The sequence below is a fragment of the Equus caballus genome, chromosome 11, assembly GCF_041296265.1.
Source record: "Equus caballus isolate H_3958 breed thoroughbred chromosome 11, TB-T2T, whole genome shotgun sequence".
Classification (NCBI taxonomy): Eukaryota; Metazoa; Chordata; class Mammalia; order Perissodactyla; family Equidae; genus Equus; species Equus caballus.
The window spans coordinates 18,138,945-18,148,484 of NC_091694.1; the positions used below are offsets into that span (position 1 = coordinate 18,138,945).

General features: G+C 53.2%; 1 long non-coding RNA gene across 1 annotated transcript; it reads right to left on the bottom strand.

Moving 5' to 3' along the window:
- Positions 1–682: 682 nt before the first annotated feature.
- LOC111775768 (uncharacterized) lies at positions 683–9,459 on the bottom strand. Its single transcript, XR_002811751.2, has 3 exons — positions 9,271–9,459; positions 7,219–7,380; positions 683–3,127 (listed from the first exon to the last, which is right to left on the bottom strand). It is a non-coding gene; the product is annotated as an uncharacterized lncRNA (long non-coding RNA).
- Positions 9,460–9,540: the final 81 nt, after the last annotated feature.

Consider the following 9,540-nt stretch of genomic DNA (forward strand, 5'->3'; position numbering starts at 1 on the left):
ATGCGTGGAGGAGGAGACACCTGTTTCTCAATCACTCAGAGGGGCTGCGTGGGCGGGCCTTTCCCACCGGTACCTGGCAGGTACCTCACATCTTCCTCCACCCTAGAGAGTAAGCAGGTATTGGGGCAACTCCGGGCCACAGCCTGGCAGTGGAGGAACCTGGCGCCTTTTCTGCCCCATCTTGTTTCTCCCGGCAGTCACAGAGGGAACACAGGGAGCAAAGCCTTTACTGTATGCTGGTCCTGCTGTTTCCTCTCAGAGGTGACTGGCTGACAATTCAAGCTTTTGCTCTCCTTGCTGGAGCAGGACTTCATAATTGGGGATGAGGGAAGGACGGAAGGAGAGGGGAGAGGGAGAGTGTGGAGCCCAGGGGTGAGTGGGAGGGAAGATGCAGAGCGTGGGGGGGGGGGTTCCACATCATGGATTTATCTTTTTGTAACATCATAGATCATTCGGGGAAGGGGCGAGCCCCGAGCCTGCTTCCTGGAGCAGTATTTGTTGTGACAAGCATAGGAGTACACCACGCTTCACACAGACGCAGCCCATCAAACTCCGGGTGTATGAAACAGATGACTGGCATGAAGGTGTGTGCAGGCAAAGGGGATCATTCACCACATGAAACAGTTCACCAGGGCGGGTTCCTTCACTAAGGAATTTCAAATGAATTTCCACAAGTTTAAAATATTCTTATTTATAACAGTATTTATTGAATGTTTATTTTATTAGACAGACAAATACATCTGTGGCCTTCTTCACAGCATGCACCCTGTCCCCATGACCACAGCCAATTGGACCTGGTATGGATACCTGACCCCAGGACGACCTGTCCATAACTAGCCAACAGCCTTTGACAAGTCCAGGCAGCACCGTGTGGTGTCCCCTTTTTCCCCTAAGACAAGTATTGGAATACATGGCAGATGCCACTGGGCCCCAAGCCAAGTAGCTGTGGCCCTGTGAGGGTGTCGGAGCAGTCATGACACAGGCTGTAAGTTTTAAGAAGCAGGAACCAGGAGTTGATAGAAGCAGAAGCAGAAAGATGTGTTTAGAAAGGGTGCAGGGTGAGAAGGCAGCACAAAGAGGGAGAGAGAGGGGCAGAGCCCGAGCTGAAGGTCCCCTTGGCGGGAGCCTTAGCCTGGCAGTGCGGCTTGATTACCCTCATTATGCAGCCTTTTCTGTCTTCTAACAGCAGCCTCCTTTCCTAGGATCCTTCCAGGTCACTGTGTGGCCCCCTCCCTGACTCGGCTTACAATAGGAGGCAGGAGGTGGGGAGTTTTAGGGTTGGAAGGTTCATCTCTAGGAAAGAGGGTGCCAAATAGGAGAGGGATGAGGCCCAAGGCTCCCTGGAAGTCTGACTAATCCACCTTGCCAATTATGCGGCACCTACAATGTTGCAGGCACATTTTACACGTTCTCTCATTTAATCCTCACAACCAGCCCAGAGAACAGCTCTATCCCTGTTTCACAGTCAGGGAAATGGGGGCTCTGAGAGATTTTAAGGGACTTGCCTAAGGTCACTGGCTAAGAAGGAAAGCCCCAAAGCCAGTAAAGGCATCCTGGCTGTCCAGGGCCATAAACACTGCTGAGCTGCTTTGTAGGAGGAAGAAGAAAAAGACATTCATCAGTCGTCATCACCGAGTGAGAGGAGAGCTCGCCCGGTACCAGGCACCTCTGGGTGAGGAGGGGCTAGGCAGGTGAGGGGAGAATCCGAAAGAAAGAAGCCTCATCTACGGTCCCCAAGATCGTGCCGACAGGCTGACAAAGCTGTGTCCCGGAATTGAAAGCCATTTAAACTCCCGGCCGTTGGAGGCAATAGGGCTTGGGGAAGGGAGAGCTCTGGGGCTGAGTGTGGGAGGGTTCCTGGAGGGGACGGGCTTGTGGGGCGGGCAGGGGCTGGAGAGGAGAGGAGGAATGGGGACTGGCTGGGCGCCGGGAGGGGAAGAAGGGGCCCTCCGGGCTCAGGAATGCGGGGCAGGAGGGGACGGGAGATGGAGAATTCTGCAGTATGAGGAAGGACGACTGGGAGACCTGCATCCCGTCGGCTCTCTGAGAGCCCTTGAGCGAGTCACTTCCTCCTCTGAGCTTCGCGTTTGCCATGTGCAAAGTGAAGAGGTTGGGGCGACGCCTCTGGGCCCTTCCTGCTCTGCTCTGGTGGGGGTCTCCTGTCTCTTAGGGAACAGCCCCCCCAGAGCTAAGCATCCTCCTTCACCCGCGGCCGCCACAAGCGGCAGCACCGGTCACCAGCAGGGGGCGCTCCTGCAGAAGGCTGGCCGCCGCGGCCGCCCTCAGCTCCGTCTGCCTGGCCAGGGTGTCAGGACAGGAAGGTCCTCCCTTCTCCGTCCCTCCCTGCCCGCTCGGGTCACTTGTCTTCCCGTGCTGTCCCTTTCCACTCCATGTTCTGGGATTAGCTGGCTGGGAGGTTCCTGGAATCCAGGTTCTCGGGCAGGTCACTTCGCTTCGCTGTGCCTCGGTTTCCCCATGCGCAAACCGGGTTGTGAGAGGAAGAGATGAGTTACTGGATGCGAGAGACTTCCAGCCACAGGCTGAAGTAGACGTCCTGCTGCTTCACATCCCCTCATCTTTCCCGGGGCAGGGGATGCTGCTGTTTCCACCCACCAGGGAGCGCTCGAGCCTCTCCCCCGACTGTCAGGGTTACAGTTTGCTTTAAACTTTTATTCAAAGTTCTTTTATGCGAAGGTAGAAGTAATTTCTGGATTCCATATGGCACCTGGCACGGTGAGTGACGCTCAAAAAGTAATTATGGGATGACTGGTTTTTTGAAAACATCTGGATGGAAGCTGCCTCTTCTGAATGGAAGGTGTTCACTTTCATCCTCACATTTCTCACCACTGTTCTGTGAGGAAGGCAGCTAGGGACTGTTATATCCACTTTATGGATGAGGAAACCGAGGTCATAGAGGAAGCCAAGGACAAGGTTAAGTTAGGACCCAGGGTTCTCTCCGTTCAACTACAGGTGTCCCATCCTGTTGTAGTCAGCGACCCCTATTGGAGACCTGTGGTATTACACCCAGGCCATAACACGCTGAATGCCTGGTCAAGAAGAGGAAGGTTGGCACAACCCGGTGATAGAAGCCAAGAGGGAGAGACTGCGGTAAACCTTGACACTGGACCTGGAGGGTGAAAATGAGATTCCAGATCAATAACACAGGGCAGTAAGGTTCAGCAAGACTCAAAGGCATTTTCTATTCTAAAGTCCCCAACACCCTTTCAATCTACGTCACTCCAAGGGTGAACTCAATATAGCAAAGGGATGCTCTGGTAGGGCCATCCCTCAGAATTATAGTGACAAGTGGCAAAACTTGATTCCTCCTCAAACATTTATGAGGCAAATTAGGATGGACTGTGCCATTTGGTAAAGTGAAGAAAGATGGACCGAGAAGTGACTGCAAGATCCAGCTCAAGTATCAACACATCTCAGAAATGCCCTGGACACCCCTTCTCTGGGACAATGAATGGACTGTCCCCTCACCTGGGTTCCCCTCTCATTTGGTACTTTCTTCTCTTTACTGCAGTGCAGTGATGAAACACATGGCCTCTGGTGCTAGCTCCCTGGGTTCCAACCCCACCTCCAAGCTTACTAGCTGACCGGTTACTTAACCTCTCTGTGCCTCAGTTTCTTCATCTGCAAAATATTATGGACCAGATGAGTTAATATTCTTATAGGACTTAGAACAATGCTTGGCACATAGCTAGTACCCAATAACTAGCTTACACTTACATAGAAATGTCGAAATGCTGTATGCATTTATTTACATGTCTTTCCCAACAAACTGTGTGCTCCGCAAGGACAGGACCTGGCTTAAGAGTCTCTTCCTCCCTGGGCTTAGCACTAGATTCCCCATCAAAGTTTGTTAAATTGAATAGTATACAATCATACTTTAGATGAAATGAAGATTTTGCGGTAAAATGGAGTTAGTCACTTTTTTTTTTAAGAGTTAAGCCTAAGCTTACTGTTTCCCAGAAACAAACCAAGGTCTGAGTCTCTCCTCTCCCCAGTTTAAATAAAGACCTCTGGCCGGGCCACTGGAGTCCCACAGTGAGTTCAGAAAAACATGCTGTCGTCCAACTGTCTACTAGTCAAGGCTTTGTTAACAGGCACTCCCTGCATACTTATTAGTCCCTGTAGTTGTGAAAATGTGACCTGTGCGGGCTACCTCCTAAAACCGTGCAAGGGATCGCGTTCCTCCAGGCCCAGCTGCACTGGGAACTTCGCGATGGGATCCCCCTTGTCTCTCTTTTCCCTTTCAGGGGGCGGGAAGGTGCTCAGATGAAAGCAAACGCAGAGGACAATGATGAGAATGCCTCTATTCAGAGTCGAATCTTTAGAATGTTATTTATAGTAAATTCTGGCATTATTTTTTTTCATCTCGATTACTTAAGAAAGCTGTCTTTCTTGCCTTTCTCCTTCCTTTCCTTCTTCCATTTTTCTTTCTTTGGAGCTGTATTAGGAGCCATGCCTTGTGTGGAACACCATCCTATCGTAAAGCACCCCAAAGTCGAACCTTTCCTTGGCGCTTTGCCTGTGGGAAGGCCATGGGGGGATCACAATAGCCGAGGACAGAACGCACGCTGCCCAGCACTGCTCACCCAGCCTCTCTGTGTCTTAGGCTTCTGGACATGTGAACCCCGGGGGCGGGTATAATCATGGTGAGCCCAGTGCCCAGACAGAGCACGGACATATATGTCAACTGACATTTATGAGTTGACGTATGGGGACAATGGAGTAGGCTGTTAGAAATTGAGATTGTCCATCCAGGTTGCTGTCTACCTACCGACCCACCTACCTGCCTACCTATATACGATTACTAGACAGAACTGGGCCCCTCAGAACCCTCTTCCCAGTTCCAGCCATCCTGGTTGGACTCAGCTAGGTGCAACTCACGATGCTAGGCTCAACGTCTTGTCTCTCATGTAGACTATAAAATCAAGGGCAGGGTTTGGAGCCATCAGTACGTCAGGTCTGACCTGTCTAGGCTCCAGTGTTTATTTGTTCATTAATTCAGATATTTAATGATTCCTTTACTGTGGGCTGAAGCTCGGTACCACTAGGGGACAAGATGTGAGGTATAAAAGGAACAGGGGACAGAGTCTAAGTCCTTGAGGAATCTGTAGTGTATACATAGTAGGGGTGTTTGACACCCCCAAACTCAAGGACAGTGTCCATGAACATAGTCACTAGCATAAAATTAAGCTGTGCCAATAAAGTCTTTAGGGGCAAAGTGGTGAGTGAGCAGAGCCGGGAGTGGTCAGTCAAGGCGGGCTTCCTGGAGGGGTAGTGCACCAGGGCAGGAAACATCCCCCCACCCCCGAATATCTTCCCGGCCAATGCTTGAAGTTCTACCATTAGTGATTTATTCTTGTGTGTCTGTCCCTTCCCCCCTTTAAGGAATTTTCTTTCCATTATAAATGTTAAACATGCTTGTAATAGAAAACTTGGAAAATACAAAGAGGATAAAAACATTTTTTGCCCACATTTTCAATCTCCAAAGCACCCACGTTTTTTTTTTTTAACATTCTGGTGTCTTTCTCCACTGTCTTTTCTTGTTGTTTTCAAGCATAGCCTTGAGTCTCTTGCAAGTGGGATCCAGTAGCCCACTTTTCCCACCTAGTTTCAGTCCTATTTCAGTCTGATGTTCTGGAAACTCAGGTCCCCAGTCACCAAGTGCCAGTGAGTTGCATGACATCCAGAAAGTTACTCACCTTTCTGGACTTTAGTGTCCTATCTGTCTAGTGGGGACAGTAATGCCCAACGTGCCACATCTCAGCATCCCAGAGACAAATAATGCCAGTGAGAGTCAAGTCCAGTCCAAATGTGTACATGTAGGACGGACGGGATTGGTAAAAACAGAAGTAGTCATAATGAGGCCACAGCAAAAAAGGCCGGGTCACAGGGAGCAGGGTAAGGACAGGCAGAAGGACAGGTGAGCCCACCCACCCCAGTCCTTTTGGGGCCTCCCTGGGACCAGCTCTTCTGAGCAGCTGTGCCTCAGACCCTGCCTGGGCACTGGTGCCTTCACTCAAAGCTGCTCAGGCATTGCCTGCCCCACTTCCTGTCAGGTCGAGTCCATTTCCAGTGTGGCGTGAAGGTGATTAGAGGGAGCTAGCATGCTGGAATTCCTCTTTTTTGCTAGCTCATGGCCTGGTGGTGAGTTTGGGGGATTGCGTGATTGCTGGGATCTGCCTGGGGCCTGGGCTTGGCTGGGGTTTGGAGTTATGAGGGACCTGGGGCCAGACAAAGATGGATGGTTCCTGGAGGGGAGGAGGGAAAGGTCTGGAGGCACCCTAGAGCTGGATTCTATGCAGCCATCCATCGCAAGCCTTTCAGCCACACGTTTGTGTGTGTGTGTGCGTGTGTGATGCAGGGGGAGAGAGCCCAGCCCCGAGCTGTAGCTGCCTTGGGCTGGTCGGTGGAGACAGGTAGCTGCATGTGGCTGTCTAAGAATGCTTCTCTTGCATACCTGTGTGAACGTGTGGGTCCAGGAGCAGCTGTGGGTCTGCCTAGGAATTTAGACACCCATGGGGGAGGTGTGGGGGAGCCTGTGTGTCACTGAATGCCTGGACTCATGTTGCATAGAGACAAAGTTTGTGTGAGCGTGTATGCATGTGTGTCACGGAGCATGCATCTGAGCCTGGGAAGGGGTGCTGCTGTGAGCATGCATCGTGTCAGTAGGACACTTTCCATCACTGCAACCCCAGAAAAAGGCACAGACCAAAGTTACAAGCTGGCAACAACACTTATGTCCTGAGCATCTACCCTATGCTGGGCCCTGTGCCAGGCTCCGGGGACACAGGGAGAAATAAAATGCAGGTGTGCCCTCGAGGAGCTCACGGGGCAGAGGGGGAGGTGGGAGTAACAAGCCATTTATGGCACAAGGCTGTAAGTCCCAAGGGCCGCCCCTCATGTCTTTCCTCAGGGATCCCACAAGCCCAGAGCTGTGGAGATGAGCTATTTTCCCCACTCTCTCCCCCTCCAGACCTTGAGGACCAGCACTCAGAAGGTACCCGATGCTTCGTGGGAATGAATGATGCAAAGGCCACCGTGAGTCTCACTGGGCCTGGGCAGCCCTCAGTCACACAGCCAATCGGGAGCCACAACCAGTGTGACAGTTCCCCTGGAGCTGGGCTCACCTCCTGCTTCCACTACTTAGAGCTGGGTCACAGGCACCAGCTGCTTAAGCTCTCTGAGCCTCAGTTTCCTCACCTGTGCAATGGGGATAACGATTGCCCCAACCTCACAGGGGGCTCGAGGCTTCAGTGAAGCTATGTGCCGAGCCTGGCACACACGTAGAGCTTGGTACACGGGAGCCGCTGTTGGAATTATTATCAGTAACAGGTGCTGCCACCTGGGCAGTTCTGCGATGCCCTGTTGACCAGAAAGACAGAAGCAGAACTCTGAGCCTTCATGGGCAAGCTAGGGGTCAGCCCAGCAGGCAGAGACCTGCACAGTTCTAACATCAGGAGGAAGGAGCCCGAGGGTGGCATCCGTGCCATTGGCTAGCGGGGGTTCAAAAACATCCATCTGGATATTTTCTGTGTATCTTACTATCCAGCCACAGATATTTCCATCGAATCTTTGGTGCTTCCTCCAATTTCTTTACATCACATCCTTAGCCATCAGATGTCAACATCTAACTTTTATGAAATGTTGAAAATGCATCACTTGGGGAGAATGTGCTCTGCCCTCTTCCCCCACCTTTCCAGGCGGGTGCATGCTTGTGCGTGCTTGTGTATACGGCGCGTGCTTTCGGACAGGAGGGGCAGCTGGGGTAGCTCAAGCTGGACCTGGACGTGCTCCCTCCTCACCGGCCCGCACTCGGGTGCCTTGCGCACGGCTGGGGCTTGGTGGGGACTCTTTCTCCTGTCTGACTCACACTGGTCCAGCTTGGCCCCTCCTACGGGGCCTCACTGAGCCTCGTTCAGGGTCTCACCAGTGGTGTGCTGGAACCGCTCAGACTGGCTTGCAGGGCCCACTGTGCAAATCCCTCCCTAGCTCTGGAGAGCAGGATGACGCCACACTCTATGTAGCTTGGAATCAGCCATGGTGGGAATATTTACAGCACGGAAATCAGCAAACGATACAAATCAGATACCCATCCACCCCCTGAAAGCACGTAATCACTTACCAGCACACAACTGGTCCTGCCTGCAGTTATAACAACCCAACGTTGAGGGCCAGCACCTGCTGGGCCTTTGGCACCACTCCTATCTGTACGAAAATCCTGGGAGATATTTGTCATCACCTCCACTTCATATTTGGGGTTCATAATTTACATGATTTGATGCCAGCTGTCTGCCCACCACACTGGGTTGTGTGCCTCAGTAAATAGAATCATGAGATTTGATAGACTGACAGAGTCGTGAAAGATCATGGATCATCTAATCACTCCACTCATTTGACAAGGAGACTGAGCTCAGCGAGGCTCACTACAGCCGGGGGTGGGGCGTGGGGGAGGTGGGCTTCCTTTACTAACGTCACCTAACATCGCAGCTCCCATCTCCCGGCCGGTCTCCCAGCCCCTCGTCAAGCTGGCGTCCACCCACAAGGCCAAGGTTGCTGTCACCTGACGTTCTGCACGCATGGCTGATTTTTTTGGGAAACTTACATGCAGATCTTGACATTCAGTGCAAGCTATATTTTGTTTTGCTTGATTTGACCCAGTGTTCCGGACTCTCAAAAACATTTTTAATTTCGTTTGGGTCATTTGCTGTATGCCTCGCTCCCTGACTGGTGCCTCCCACTGCCTTGATCACTGCACCTTTGCCGCAGGAATTGGGGGTAAACTTTTAAAAAGAATAAGCCAGAGAGAGAGACACCCATCCGGTCTGACAGACTTTCTGGCACACTGTGGAAAGTAGGTTCCTCCCTGGCCTCCCACCCCCACCGCACTCGACCTGCCCCGCTGACCAGAGAATCTGGATTTTTGTCCCAGGAACGTCAGCAGCGCTTTGTCAAACGCCCACCGAGGGCACGCTTTGCATCTCGCCCTGGACACAGTCTCGCGTTGGGAAAGCGGGTTCTCTTTCCCTCCTCCGCTCTAAGGGACCCCTTTTTGCCGGGCAGCAGGGTCCCCCAGCCAATAGACGTGGATCTCCCGCTCCGGGAGAGCGGCTCTGCGTCAGGACCCGGCCCCGCCCTCAAAGAGTCCCGGGACCGGGGCAGAGACCGGGACCGCCGGGCAGCGGAGCGGACCCCGCGCGGCTTCTCCACAGACTCCAGGCGCCGCCCTCCTTCTACGCCCCCCACCCCTTGTACCTCCGGGGAGAGAATCCTGTGCGTCCCTTCCCCCCGCCCGGGAGAAGCACAAACTCCTTCGTCCCCACCTCGGACCCCATCCCAGCCTCTCCAGGCCCGGGGGGCTTCACGTTCCGCCGCCGCGTCCCCAGGCAGGCGCGGCGTCAGGTGAGCTCTCACCTGGAGCGGGTGGGAGGGGGAGATGGGGGCGGGGCGGGGGCGGGCCCGGGGCGGTGGCCCCACCCGCAACGGGGCGGGGCGAGGCCGGCGGGGCCAATGGGGCGGGGGGCT